Source organism: Choloepus didactylus, chromosome X (assembly GCF_015220235.1).
Source record: "Choloepus didactylus isolate mChoDid1 chromosome X, mChoDid1.pri, whole genome shotgun sequence".
Lineage (NCBI taxonomy): Eukaryota > Metazoa > Chordata > Mammalia > Pilosa > Megalonychidae > Choloepus > Choloepus didactylus.
This window is the reverse complement of record NC_051334.1, coordinates 101,003,901-101,020,168: the sequence shown is the minus strand read 5'-3', so window position 1 is coordinate 101,020,168 and position 16,268 is coordinate 101,003,901. Positions and strand designations below refer to the sequence as shown.

General features: G+C 37.5%; 1 protein-coding gene and 1 pseudogene across 1 annotated transcript in view; one reads left to right on the top strand and one right to left on the bottom strand.

Annotated features, from left to right (window-relative positions):
• The window catches only part of LOC119523291 (protocadherin-11 X-linked-like), a 184,011-nt gene that overhangs the window by 48,741 nt on the left and 119,002 nt on the right, over positions 1 to 16,268 (bottom strand). The gene's annotated exons all lie outside the window — the stretch shown is intronic.
• On the top strand, positions 137 to 3,034 carry LOC119523248 (annotated as a pseudogene).

Here is a 16,268-nt window from a genome sequence, read left to right as displayed (position 1 = left end):
TCAGTGGAGGCAAAGGATTAGGAATCCTGCAGGGGGCTTTTTACAATCTGCATTTGAATTCATATGTATATTCTTTTTATTGATAGTAAAGCTAGGCAAGAAATGGACAATAAAGCATACATGAAACAGTTGTGACATGCATTTGGGTTCCAGGATAATTGAAACACAGAGAGAAAAGGCAAGGTAGGTCTCAGTAGCTCATGCACAGAGAGAAGAGTTCCTCATCCACTGAATCATAGAAGGATTCATGTAAGGACATTTATAGTCAGTTAATTTCATAATCCAAGGCCTAATAGTTGGCCCTGACTCCATCAGATATATATCAAGACAGCAAAAGAGACAATCCTCTGACCTATGCTTTCCTGCTTTAATTTAGTGAGAAAGGAAACTCAACACAATCTGGCCAAATATCTTCTGATTCTGTTTCAGGAAGAACTACTGACTCTTCATTATTGTCAATGTTTTCAACAAGATGGGGAGGTGAAGCCCAAATCTCTCTAATCTTGAGCAATTGAGGAATACCATTTAAAAAGTAGTAAAATAACTGATCATCATCAGATAATTCATTATCTTCATCATCAATAGTATCATCATCATTACCATTTTCATCCTCTTCCTTATCATCATTATGATCACTGCAGTCATATTCATGCTATGAAGGCACTACTCTTCTGGACAAATGTTAGAGTCTTGATACGTCCCTAAGCCCAAGCAGGCATATTTTATATAAACATATGTAACCAATGTGTCAAAATGAAATTTGAAGGTAAAATCACTTCTGAAAACCTAAAATACTTAAGTCATTGCTATCTAAATTACTGCCATGGTAGATGACTATTTTTGCCAGCATCTGCTACAAAAATTTTCAAAAATCACGCACTCTGTAAGAAATAACTTGATAGGAAAAAGAATCCATCAATGTTCTTTAGGCATGAGTCCTGTTTATATATTCAAGGAGACTTACCTTACTTAAAATAACTACAATATCAGCAAATACAATGTCCCTTGACACTGATTCCAAAAGTGATTGATATCTGGGAGCAGTTTGAATTAGAAAAGCCAATGATATTTTCAGACTACTAGTAAAAACAGTTATTTTTCCTCATGTGCACTAAATAACACTCTTTAATGAGGGCAATGCACTATAATATCAAACCTCCACCCAGAGAATAGTAATGTCTGTGAAATTTCTCCAAAGTTATTTAAAATGATGCCTCCAAAGGCATAAATATTCTTATGCTACACTAGCCAGCAAGTATGTAGATTAAACATATTTGATTAATCATATCCAATTAATCAGTTTTTTACAGAGCCAGTGACTTGCAGCATAGAAATTTCCATGAATAATAATATATTTCAGATATAAATGGTTGTAGACATATGTTCAAAATATTTTTCATGCCCCACAATACTACAATAAATACAAAATATATTCAATATCTAAGAATAAAATTCTTAATAAAGAATAAATAAATAAATAAAATTTAATACCTAAGAAAAAATTTCATAGATGAACCCTTAATAAAGATATTAACTTAAATACTTCTTTTAAGTTGATAGCCATATTAGCATTATTGAAGATCAATATCAATTGTTTGTGTTCCATTCATATACAGACTCTGAAATTATTTCATTGGATTAATCCTTAGTGTTATTTTATCAATTCTTACTCATATTTAACAAATAGAAAACAATGATTTTCAAAGTTTACTGTTTCAACATTAATAATAATTCTTATGTGACCATGAAAATATTGGAAAAAATATTTTACTAATGAGAATAAATCTTTCTTTACTAGCTGAGCAACAATAATTTATACATGCAAACAACTATAATCCTAAATATCAGTTTTCCTTTTCCAATTTTTTATTGTAAGAGTGAAAACTAGGTTGGTAAAGGACACACATATTTGGTTAATATAAACATTCAATTTATGAATTACTCTCATTACATAAGTTAAAATTTTGCAAACATTTTTAATAAATGTGTTTTCTCTGCATATAATAAAAAAGAATAAATTTCGGAATGTCTTTGTAGTTAATGAAATGTTTATCATCTGAAATTAGAGGAAGAAAACCATCTCTTAGGCTACTCTGCTACATCTTCTAGCATGCTGTTCCCTTCAGCTACTTAAATAAGCTGCTTTTTAATTTTTACATTAAAAGTTCATTATCAGCCTTACCCTGTCAAAGAGACAAAGTGATATGCATCAGGGCTCCTTTCCCCACCACAGTAGCTTTGAACAACCAGAAAAAACTGGCAGAAACATCTTTCTAAAAGCTCCATAAAACAGTTCAAGTATTGAAGTAAGAATGCAAGCACCAAATCAAGAAAAAGGTCACTTAAAAGCAGTAGTATCTATCTTGCAAATGTTGGGAGTGGGTTAGGGGACAGGGATGGGGGCTGCAGTTACAAGGGATGACACTTGCAAGTCAACATGAGAAATTATTAAGTTTGTCAGCAAAAGGCTAATAAGGCTCTTCCTGGAACTGGAGATATAAGCAAAGGAAGAAGGTGAAGCATAGATTATCTACACTGAAATCTTCCATGGAAAATGGTCAAGCAAATGATGAGCATATTCATGAATATTGTCTCCTTCACCTTCAGAGGTAGATTGGTTTTTTCTTGGAAGAGATTGAGAGTATTTACTAGGAGATAAAGATCCTGAAAGAAGACTCCTCAAAAGAGGCAACAAATTCATGCTCATCTCATCAGGACAGGCTTCCAATGAAACTCTTCATTCTCACTTGGGATGTGGCCCAAGCCAAGGTGCTTGGAACTGGTTTATCCAAGTCTGGCAACCATGACACTGAATGACTTGTATGATCAGCATCAGAAATATGAAGCATTACCAGATGTGGGAGTAGTCAAGATAATACCAGCAGAGTTAAAGAAAAAAAGCAGCTCAACAACAGGAAGATCAGAAGCAAAATGAAGAAGATGCTGATGAGGAAACACTACACAGAGCCCAGAGTTGGATGACTGGAAAGACACCCATCCTAGGGATTATAGCAACTGGCAAAACATGGGTTAATCTTTTCACAACAAGGGAGGAATAGAGGTGGCTCATATCTTCCCCTCCAAGGAAAGCTGTACCATTCTTTCATGCCCTGGATCCTGCTTCAGTTGTGTACAATGGAGGCAAAGAGGCTTCATCTTGCTTTGTGTTCAATAAAGTGTCAAATGATTAAGTGCATACTTGTACCCTTGATGATGAGCCAATAATCTTGTTTGAACATTATTATGCTCATCATGATATATTACAATTCCTTAACTTAGAAGAGTGCTGTAATGGCTTGGTATAATCAATGGCTATATGAATTCTCATTAAAAAAATAAAGTCCCATGTGGAGGCCCCACACCAATTAAGATGGCAGAGTGAGAAGCTTCAGGGCTTGGTTGCCCCACAGAAACTTTAAACAACCAGCAGTAACTGGCAGAAACAGCTTTCTAAAAACTCTGTAAAACATTTAATTGATTGCAGTAATAGGGCAAGCACCCAAAGAAGATAAAGGCCACTTAAAAGTGGTAAGATTTCTTGGTATCTTGACTGGCTCCTCCTGCACCCCTCACCAGCATGGCAAAGAGATGGTCCATGCTCCCAGTGCAGATCCCTGATGCCAGTTCTTGTGGGAGCAGAGTAATCCTCATGTACATACTGAGAGCATGTATGTCTGACTCAATATTCCTGGTGGTGGCTTGAGGGACTCATTGTCCCAGAACTTACCCTGTGTTTAGGAGACTCACAAAGCTCTCCTACAGAACACTATGGGAGAGTAACTAAGTTGTGGCCACATAGGGCAAGGGATTACTGGTTGTTGGACATATAGTGCAGTGGCCAGGACCATGAGGAAACTATTTCCTAGGGAAAATGGGACTTTTGTATTCATAAAAGCAAGGGAGTTCCTAAGGACACAAGCATGCCCATGACAATTCATATGCAAACCTGGGAGGTCCTTATGCTTTGACCTGCAGTTATTCTGCAAACTCATTTTATGGATAAGCTGTAAAGGAGAGCTCTCTCAAAAGCCAATCTGCGGGAGAGGCGGGGCAAGATGGCGGAGTGGTGAGGAGCAGAATTTCGTCTCTCCCGTAGAGCAGCTGGCAGTTACCCAAGAACTATATGAAACAGTGTTTTCGGGATCTCCAGTAACCAGTCACATATTTGACACAAGTTTAGAATTGGAGGAAAAGCAGAGATCGCAGCGAACATTGTAAGTTTCCCGGACCAGGGGTCTGGCGCCCCTCCCCACCCAGACCTCACAGACTGTCTTGCTGCCGGCTCCCTGAAAGGGGGGGAAAAAAAAAAACAAAAAACAGCAATCTGCTGAGGGCAAGAAGGGAGGCTCAAAACAGCCTCAACTGCAGAATTAATTAACAAATTAATTAACTAACTTTGGGAGCTGGGGTGCTAAAGAAGGGCTGGGCTCCAAGAAGTGGGGGCACGTAAAAGCAGGCACCCATTCCCAGACTCCAAAAAAGCCATTTTTTTTCCCTTACATTTTGTCCCTTCTGGCTTCTCGCTGATCCCTTATCTTTTTGCATTTCAATAGCCCCCAGCAGGGGTGGAACTGAAGCTATTGGAGAGTAATTATCAGACAATAGCCCAAAGCATATCTTTAAATGCTCTATTCTGACACTGACAAAACTTCCAGGCTGGGGAAAAACGTTTAAAAGAGACTCTTTTTTTTTTTTTTTCCTTTTTTCTTTTTCTTGATTTCTTTTCTACTTTTTTTTTTTTTAAATCTAAAAGTAACATATGTGGTTATTTTCTATCGGAAAGCCCAGGTTGAGGGAATAGGCTGGGCTTGAGGGGAGACAGAGTACCTACAGTGTTTTGAATTCCGTATTCACTACTGAAGGCCTCCAGCCCCGTCTTTAATTGGCAACTCAGGCTGACCAAGGAATCTACCTGGAGAGGCCCCAAAGAGGAGAGAGGAGAAGGGAATAGTGCCCCTGAGAGACAACTGGAATTCTGAGGATTGGGAGAGTGGGGGGAGGCCCAGCTCAACTGGCAGTCCTCTTTCTGGGAACTCAGACCCCAGGGGATGGAATTCAGATTCCAGCTTCAGTCAGCCACGCCCCTGACAGGATCAGAGTCACCAGGAGAACTAAAGGCTCCATACCTCCTTACACTGGTGGGGGAGCTGCAGGCTGGCCAGCGCCACCTGCTGGACAGGAGAGGAAAAGCACCAATTCAAAAGGTCTCATAGGAGGGTCTCGTTCTCAGGAAAACTCCATACCCTCCCAATGAGACCTGGGCCTCACTAGACTGGGAAAATCTGACTAGGGTCGACCACATCTGAGGAGACCCACTCACAAAAAGGTTACATAGAGGCAGAGCAAGAAACAGAAAAAACAAGAGGGGAAAAATTCCGATCAACTAAATAGAACCTAAGTTAGAGGTCTAGAATAAGTTGAACTGAATAACAAAGGCCAGAAAACACAGCCAACCAACAAGAAAACCGCTAAGTAAAAGACAGAAAACAAGCTCCAAAATAAACTAACCAAGAGATTGAGATGCCTAGACAACTTAAGATAACAAGCCATACCAGGAAACACGAAAGCATGGACCAGCCAAAGGAACAAACTAATAGCTCAGCTGAGACACAGGAGTGGAGGCAAATAATGCTAAATAAATTCAATGAAATGAAGGAAGATATAGCAAAAGAGCTGAAGGATATAAAGAAGACACTGGATGACCATAAAGAAGAATTCATAAACTTAAAAAAACAAATGGCAGAACTCATGGGAATGAAGGCCACAATGGAGGAGATGAAAAACACAATGGAGGGACACAACAGTAGATTTGAACAGGCAGAAGAAAGGATCAGTGAACTGGAAGACAGGTCATTCGAATTCATACACACAAAAGAACAGATGGTGAAAAAAATGGAAAAATATGAGCAGGGTCTTAGGGAGCTGAGTGACAACATGAAACGCACAAATATACGTGTTATGGGTGTCCCAGAAGGAGAAGAGAGGGGAAAGGGGGCAGAAAGAGTAATAGAAGACATATTCACTGAAAATTTCCCAACTCTTATAAAAGACAGAAAATTAGAGATTCAAGAAGTACAACGTACCCGAAATAGAATAGATCCCAATAGACCTACTCCAAGACACTTACTGGTCAGATTGTCCAATGTCAAAGACAAAGAGAGGATTCTGAAAGCAGCAAGAGAAAAGCAATCCATCACATACAAGGGAAGGTTGATAAGACTATGTACAGATTTCTCTGCAGAAACCATGGAGGCAAGAAGACAGTGGCATGATATATTTAAGATACTGAAAGAGAAAAACTGTCAACCAAGAATTCTATATTCAGCAAAACTTTCCTTCAAAAATGAGGGAGAGATTAAAACATTTTCAGACAAACAGACACTGAGAGAGTTTGTGAATAAGAGACCGGCACTACAAGAAATACTAAAGGGAGTGCTACAGGCTGATAGGAAAAGACAGGAGAGAGAGAGTTGGAGAAGACTGCAGAAATAAAGATTATCAGAAAAGGTAAAAGGAGAGGAAAAAATAAGACATGACATAAAATTCCAAAAAACAAAATGGTAGTAGAAAGTACTGCCCTTACAGTAATAACACTAAATGTAAATGGATTAAACTCCCCAATAAAAAGACACAGACTGGCAGAATGGATTAAAAAACAGGACCCATCTATATGCTGTCTACAAGAAACTCACTTTAGACACAACGACAAACATAGACTGAAAGTGAAAGGCTGGAAAAAGGTATTTCATGCAAACAACAACCAGAAAAAAGTGGGAGTAGCTATATTAATATCAGACAAGTTAGACTTCAAAAGCAAAACAATTAAAAGAGACAAAGAAGGACACTATATATTAATAAAAGGGTCAATTCATCAAGAAAACATAACAGTCATAAATATTTATGCACCTAACCAGAATGCCCCAAAATTCATGAGGCAAACACTGCGATCACTGAAAGGAGAAATAGATACCTCTACAATAATAGTTGGAGACTTCAATACACCACTCTCATCAATGGATAGAACATCTAGACAGAGGATCACTAAAGAAACAGAGATGTTGAATTGTATGATAAATGAACTAGACTAGACAGACATTTATAGAACACTACATCCAACAACAGCAGGATACACTTTTTTCTCAAGTGCTCATGGAACATTCTCTAGGATAGACCACATGTTGTGTCACAAAGCAAGTCTCAACAAATTTAAAAATACTGATATTATACAAAACACTTTCTCAGACCACAATGGAATGAAGTTGGAAATAAATAAAAGGCAGAAGGTCATAAAATTCACAAACATATGGAGGCTAAACAACACCCTCTTAGAAAACCAGTGGGTAAAGGAAGAAATTACAATAGAAATTAGTAAATACCTCGAGGCAAATGACAATGAAAACACAACTTATCAAAACTTATGGGATGCAGCAAAGGCGGTGCTGAGAGGGAAATTTATTGCCCTAAATACCTATATTAAAAGAGAAGAGAGAGCCAAAATTGAAGAGTTAACTGCTCACCTGGAGGAATTAGAGAAAGAACAGCAAACTAACCCCAAAGCAAGCAGAAGGGAAGAAATAACAAAGATTAGAAAAGAAATAAATGTAATTGAGAACAGGAAAACAATAGAGAGAATCAACAAAACCAGAAGTTGGTTCTTTGAGAAAATCAATAATATCGATGGAACGCTGGCTAGGCTAACAAAGAAAAAGAGAGAGCAGATGCAAATAAATGCAGTCAGAAATGGGAAAGGAAATATAACTGCCGACCCTGCAGAAATTAAGGAGATAATGAGAAGATACTATGAGCAACTATATGCTAATAAACTAGACAACTTAAATGAAATGGACAACTTCCTAGAAAAGCATAAACAACCAACATTAACTCAAGAAGAAATAGATGACCTCAACAAACCAATCACAAGTAAAGAGATTGAGTCAGTCATCAAAAAGCTCCCAGAAAGGAAAAGCCCAGGACCAGATGGTTTCACATGTGAATTCTACCAAGCATTCAAGAACGAATTAGCACCAATCCTGCTCAATCTCTTCAAAAAAATTGAAGAAGTGGGAAAGCTACCTAACTCTTTCTATGAAGCCATCATCACCCTAATACCAAAACCAGGCAAAGATACTACAAAAAAAGAAAATTATAGACCAATTTCTGTAATGAATATAGATGCAAAAATCCTCAACAAAATACTCGCAAATCGAATCCAGCAGCACATTAAAAGAATTATACACCACGACCAGGTGGGATTTATTCCAGGTATGCAAGGCTGGTTCAACACAAGAAAATCAATTAATGTAATACACCACATCAATAAATCAAAGCAGAAGAACCACATGATCATCTCGATAGATGCAGTAAAGGCATTTGACAAAATTCAACATCCTTTCCTGATGAAAACACTTCAAAGGATAGGAATAGAAGGGAACTTTTTCAATATGATAAAGGCAATATATGAAAAACCCACAGCTAACATCACACTCAATGGGGAGAGACTGAAAGCTTTTCCTCTAAGATCAGGAACAAGACAGGGATGCCCACTATCACCATTGCTATTCAACATTGTGCTGGAAGTGCTAGCTAGAGCAATTAGGCAAGAAAAAGAAATAAAAGGCATCCAAATTGGAGAGGAAGAAGTAAAACTTTCACTATTTGCAGATGACATGATTCTATATGTAGGAATTCCAGAGAAATCTACAGCAAAGCTACTAGAACTAGTCAATGAATACAGCAAAGTAGCAGGCTACAAGATCAACACGCAAAAATCTGTAGTGTTCCTATACACAAGTAATGTGCAACAAGAGGAGGAAATCAAGAAAAAAATCCCATTTACAATAGCAACCAAAAGAATCAAGTATTTAGGAATAAACTTAACCAAGGACACAAAAGACCTTTACATAGAAAACTATAAGAAACTGCTAAAAGAAATTGAACAAGACCTGAAAAAATGGAAGAACATACCATGTTCATGGATTGGAAGACTAAATATAGTTAAGATGGCAATTTTACCTAAACTGATTTACAGATTCAATGCAATACCAATTCAAATCCCAACAACTTACTTTACAGAAATAGAAAAACCAATAACTAAATTTATTTGGAAGGGTAAGATGCCCCGAATAGCCAAAAATGTCTTGAGAAAGAGGAGTGAAGTGGGAGGTCTCACACTACCTGACTTTGAAGCATATTACAAAGCTACAGTGCTCAAAACAGCATGGTACTGGCATAAGGACAGATATACTGATCAATGGAATCGAATTGACTGTTCAGAAGTAGACCCTCACATCTATGGACAACTGATCTTTGATAAGGCAGTGAAGCCGAAGCAACTGGGAAAGAGCAGTCTGTTCAATAAATGGTGTTTGGAGAACTGGATATCCATTTCCAAAAGAATGAAAGAGGATGTCCATCTCACACCTTACACCAAAATTAACTCAAAGTGGATCAAAAACCTAAACATTAGCACCAAGACCATAAAACTCTTAGAAGAAAATGTAGGGCAATATCTTAAAGATCTTGTGAAAGAGGTGGTTTCTTAGACCTCACACCCAAGGCACGAGCAACCAAAGAACAAATAGACAAATGGGATCTCCTCAAAATTAAACACTTTTTTACATCAAAGGACTTTGTCAGAAAAGTAAAAAGGCAACCTACACAATGGGAGATGATATTTGGAAACCACATATCAGATAAGGGTTTAATATCCCGAATATATAAAGGAATCCTGCATCTCAATAGCAGAAAGACAAACAATCCAAGTAAAAAATGAGCAAAAGACATGAACAGACATTTTTCTGAAGAGGAAATACAAATTGCTCAAAAGCATATGAAAAAATGCTCAACTTCACTGGCTATTAAGGAAATGCAAATCAAAACCACAATGAGATATCTTCTCACACCTACCAGAATGGCCATTATCCAAAAAACAGAAAATGACAAGTGCTGGAGAGGATGTGGAGAAAGAGGCACACTTATTCATTGTTGGTGGGAATGTAGAATGGTGCAACCACTCTGGAAGACAGTATGGAGGTTCCTCAGGAAGCTAAATATAGATTTGCCATATGACCCAGCTATTCCATTGCTGGGTATATACTCAGAGTAACTGAAACTTAAGACACAAACAGACATTTGTAAACCAATGTTTATTGCAGCATTATTCACAATTGCCAAGAGATGGAAACAGCCCAAATGTCCATCAAAGGACGAGTGGATAAACAAACTGTGGTATATACACATGATGGAATATTATGCAGCTGTAAGACAGAACAAAGACATGGATCATGTAATAATGTGGATGAACCTTGAGGACATTATGTTGAGTGAAGTTAGCCAGAAACAAAAGGACAGATTCTGTATGGTCTCACTAATATGAACAGACATTAATGAACAAACTTTGGGAGTTAAAAGCTGGCAACACAGGCGACCAGGAGATAGAAAGAGGGCAGAGATCAGCCATTTGATGCTGAAGGACTACAAAATGTTTAGGATTGATTGCATAGATCCAGAAATAGATAGCATAATACTGTGTGATAGTAGCACAGTATTGTAAGTACACTGAACAAAGATGTCTGTGAGTAAAGCTGAAAGAGGTGGGATAGGAGAATGTATGACACCAGAGGTAAAGATAGATGATAAAGACTGGGACTGTATAACTTGGCAAAAACTGGAGTGGCCAATGACTGTTACTAAATATACAAATATAAAAATGTTTTTGCATGTGGGAAAGCAAATGAATGTCAACCATGTAGAAATTTGCAAAAGGGATGGTATTCAGGAAAAAACATAATCAAAGCAAACTGGAGTCTATGGTCAACAGTAACATTGTAATATACCTCCATTAAATGTGACAAAGGCAATACGCCAATGCTAAATGTATATGAGAAGGGGATATAGGGGAGTAATATGGGATTCTTGGTAGTGGTGTTATTTGCTGTCCTTAGTAGTATATTGTATTGTATGACATGCTATTTTTCTTTTTATCATTTTTTCTTATTGCTAAAAAAAAAAAAAAAAAACACAATTTTTCTTGTAGTAATCAGTATGTTCAAATGCTGATTGTGGTGATAAATGTACAACTTTATGATGATACCATGAGCAACTGATTGTACACTGTGGATAAATGTATGGTATGTGAATATAACTCTATAAAATTGTAGGAAAATATATATATAGGAGTAAAAGTGTTGGAGAAAACATGGTGAGAGGGATGATGCCTCACTATTATGGACTAACTACAATGTGTAAACTCAGAATTGAATCTTAGAACATAGCCTAACGTGGACACAATAATTGTAATAGTCCCTAGATTGTAAGCTCTTACAGCAGTTAACTCTATCCCTGAATTGTAAGGCCTATATCTAAACTTTAAGATGCTGATCCCCTAGCGTATGTTGTCACAGACATTGGGACTGGTGGTTTGATGTGCTGAGCCCTCAAGCATGGGACTTGCCCTTATGAAGCTCATTACCATAAAGGAAAGTCTAAAGTTGTATGTAATGGTGCCTGAGAGTCTCCCCCTGAGTGCCTCTTTGTTGCTCAGATGTGGCCCTCTCTCTCTCTAACTGAGCCATCTCGACAGGTGGACTCGCTGCCCTCCCCCCTACGTGGGACCCGACTCCCAGGGTTGTGGCTCTCCCTGGCAACGCAGAGTATGACTCCCGGGGATGAGTGTGGACCCGGCATCGTGGGACTGAGAGTATCTTCTTGACGAAAAGGGGGATGCAAAATGAGACAAAATAGTTTCAGTGGCTGAGAGATTCCAAATGGAGTCGAGAGGTCACTCTGGTGGACATTCTTATGCACTATATAGATAACACCTCTTAGGCTTTAATGTATTGGAATAGCTAGAAGTAAATACCTGAAACTACCAAACTCCAACCCAGCAGTCTGGACTCCTGAAGACAATTATATAATAATGTAGATTACAGGGGGTGACAGTGTGATTGTGAAGACCTTGTGGATCACACCCCCTTTATCTAGTGTATGGATGAGTGGAGGAATGGGGATAAAAACTAAAGGACAAATGGGGTGGGATGGGGGGATGATTTGGGTGTTTTTTTTCACTTTTATTTTTTATTCTTGTTATGGTTCTTTCTGATGTAAGGAAAATGTTCAGAGATAGACTGTGGTGATGAACACATAACTATGTTATCATACTGTGGACAGTGGATTGTATATCATGGATGATTGTATGGTGTGTGAATGTATTTCAATAAAACTGAATTTAATAAAAAAAAAATTAAAGACACAGAATTGGGTGCCCCCCCCCAGGTGCCCACGCTGCTCTGCATTAAGGCTCCAGCTCCTGAGCCCGAAGACCCTGAGAAATGCATTACTCAACTTCCAGTCCAATGTTGGCTCGCACAGGTCCTGTAAACACATCACTCATGTTCTGCTAGACTGCAAGGATAAATGAGGGCACTAAATCAAAGTGTCCTCTTCTATTAGACTTTCTTGCATCTGAAAGCACTGCCCATTTCTACGGTCTACCTATGTATGAAACATAGCTCCCTCCAAAATAAAAGTAACGATAAAATTAAAACCATCACAAATTTTAAAACAAGCCCATCTATCATTCTGCTTTTTTCACAAGAATTCCTTCCTTCCTTCCTTCCTCCCTTCCTTCCTTCCTTCCGTCCTTCTTTCCTTCCCATTTTTTTTATTTATATGGAGTTTAGAGAAAATCTTACTCCTCTGAAGAATAATCTTGAGCCTTGAGGAGATAATTAAACTCATATAGAAAATATAAGTTTACTAAACAGAACCAATTTCCAAAACAACTATGAATTTTAAAATTGAATCCACTCTCTGCTTTTTAGAGAAGTTTGCTTTCAAAAATAACTTTCCTGATACCTAAGGTTCTCATGTCATTGTTTGAAATCAATAAAATTCCAAAGATTTTTGCTTTCACTTTTGTATAGTTACTACCTTCAAATTTCCTTCCAAAGGATCAGCACATAAAATTTTCCAGAAAGTGATATATCTGGAAAAACATTTGTTCCTAAGTTTGAAGATGATAAGTTATTCTTATTCTAAAGAAAATGAATTGCTCTTTGATGAACAGTTTTGCTGAAATTAAATCCTGGAAACTCTCACAGGGCTATGTTGAGTTCTTTGAGGTTGGCTGAATTTTCTAGAAGGAGGAGGAGGCCTGTAACAGAAAATCAGGACTGTGAGCTGGGATCAGTATTACGTTCTGTTATTTCTATAAATACAGAGGAAAACAAAATAAAATTTCTATGTCTGTGTTAAAAAAAAAAAGCCAATCTGCAAAGAAGATGAAAGATATATTTTCCTTGTGTGTGTGTGTGTGTGTGTGATCTCCTGGCCTTCAAGGAAAGCTCTGTCATAACACTGGCTGGATACAAACTTAAGGAACAGATGTCTCAGGGTCTAAATTCCAGTGATAATGCATTTAAATATCAAAGTGTCCAGGTTTCAACAAAAGATTATAAAACATACAAAGAAACAGGAAGCAATGATCCAGACAAAGAAGATTACATTAGAAACCATCAATGAGGATGACTGAAACTGGAATGCACCAGAGAAAGAATTTTTAAAAATGACCCTAAGTATGCTCAAAAAGCTAAAAGAAAACAGGGGCAAAGAACTAAAGGAAATCAGTAAAACAATAGATCAACACCAAATGAAAATCAATAGAGAGATGGAAATTATGAAAAGTAACCAAAAAGAGCTGAAGAACACAGTAACAGAAATTAAATATTTTCCAGAGGGGTTCAACAGCAAATTGGAGCTGGCAGAAGGCAGAATCAGTGAACTTAAAGAAATACAATTGAGATCAGTCAGTCTGAAGAGCAGAAGAAAGAAAGATTGAAAAGTGAACAGAGCCTGAGGAACCTGTGGAGTACCATCAAGCATAGCAATATACTCATTTTGAGAATCCCAGAAAGAGAAGAAAAGGAGCAGAGACAATATTCAAATAATGGCTGAACACTTCCCAATTTAAGGATAGACATGAGTATACACATCCAAGACAATCAACAAACTCCAAACAGGATAAATCCAAATAGACCCACAAGGCAACATATTATAATGAATTACAAAGAGAATTCTGAAAGCTGCAAGAGGGAAGCCATGTGTTACATAAAAGAGATCTTCAATAAGATTAAGTTCCAGTTCCCCAAAGGTAACCATGAAAGCAAGAAGGCAGTGGGAAGATATATTTAAAATGCTGAAAGTAAAATTGCCAAGCAAGAATACTGTATCTGGCAAAACTGTCCTTCAAAAATGAGGGAGGAATTAAGACATTACCAATTAATCAAAAGCAGAGGGAGTATGTCACTGCTAGAGCAGCCTTACAAGAAATGCTAAATGGATTTATTCAGTATAGGACACTAGACAATTGACTGAAGTCACATGGTGATATAAAATCTCTGGTAAAGATAGTGACATGGGTAAATATAAATACCAATACTCTTTTATTTTTTAATTGTAAGTCTACTTTTTACTTCCTACAGTATCAAAAGGGCAAATGCATAAAATGTAATGATAAATCAATGGGTTGGCACTCATAATGCATAAATATATAATTTGTGACAAGAATTATATAAAGATTGGAGGAATGGAGGTATAGAGGAAAATGTTTTTATCCTATTGAAGTTGGAATCAAAGTAAACGAGATTGTTAATAGATTTAAGATGTTAAATTCAAACCCCATGGTAACCTCAAATAAAACCCCAGAGAATACGGAAACACATAGGGGCAGAAATTAGAGTACAGGTTACCAGCGGCAGGGAACAAGAGGAATGAGGAATCAATGCAAAATCAGTATAGGTTTTCTGTTTGTAGTTAAGGGAAAGTTCTAGTAATGGATGATGGTGAGGGTACTGCAACACCTTGAATGTGATTTATCTCTATGAATGGCATGCTTGTGGGGGCTGGGATGGGAAGATTTATGTTGTATAAATTTCCACAATTAAAAAAAGAAAGAGAAACTAAAGTGATAGTTGGGATCTAAGAGTGGAGGGGAAAAGGCTCAAAAGGATATTGTTGGGACATAGGAAAACCTTGGAACATAAATTGTTATCTATATACCAATCAATGTTAACTTTCTTGAATTTGATAACTGCCTTTAAAGTGATTACAAAAGCAACTATCCTTGTTCATAGGAAATGTACATCAAAGTATTATGTGTTTAAGGAGGTTGATGTGTGCAACCTACTCTCAAATGTTCATAAAATTGAAAGATAGATGGCAAAATGTGGGATAGGTAGTGGCATACCGGAGTTCTTTATGTGGAGTTTGTATTACCTTTGCAACTCTTAAATGTTATAGATTATTTCAAAATAAATTAAAAACTTTTTTAAAGTGGTAGGGTCTCATAGTACACTGGCTGGCCCCTCCCCTATCACCTCATTGGCTAGGCAAGGGGTGGGCTGAGATACCAATAGGGATCCTTGGTCCTGGTTCCAGAGAGAAGAGAATAACCCATGAACACATACTGAGAGCAAGTTTGTGTAGCCCAGTCACCTGAGGGACTTCCTATCACAGAACTTATCCTGCTGAAAAAGGTGACTCATTGAGCTCTCCTAAAGAACACTGTGTGAGAGCAGTAAAGTAGTGCTGCCTGGGGCAAGGGACTGTTAGCTATAGGGCATGTAGTGCAATGCCCTAGAACCATGAGAAAGCCGATTCCTAGAGAAGAGGGAATATTCTTATTCACGTAACCTTGGGAATTCCTAGAGTCACATGCACATGCCCTACATAAGCTCATGACATTCAAGGAAAGAAAGGTCTGTCATCACATTCTATGTATACAAGCTTAAGGAACAGATGACTCAGAATCTAAATTCCAGTGACAACACACTAAAATATCACATTGTCAAGGTTTTAACAAAGGATTACAAAATAGTCAAAGAAACAATAAGACTTGCAACAGAAAAGGGAGATTAAGGTTAGAAATCATCAATGAGGAAGATCAGATGATCAGACCTTGGGCATTCCAGATAAAGAGTTTTTAAATGATCTTAAATCTGTTCAAAGTGCTAAAAGAAAACATGGGCAAAGAAATAAATGAAATCTTGAAAATTATAGTTGAACACAAGCAGAATTTCAATAGAGTGAAGGAAATTATGAAAAGGAACCAAACAGATATAAAGACCACAAAAACAGAAATTATAAATTCCTTAGAGGGATTCAACAGCAGACTGGAACTGGAAGAAGAATCAGTGAAGTTGAATATAAGACAATTGAAATCATCCAGTCCTAGGAGCTGAAAGAGGTAAGAAAGAAGAAAGTGAAAAGAG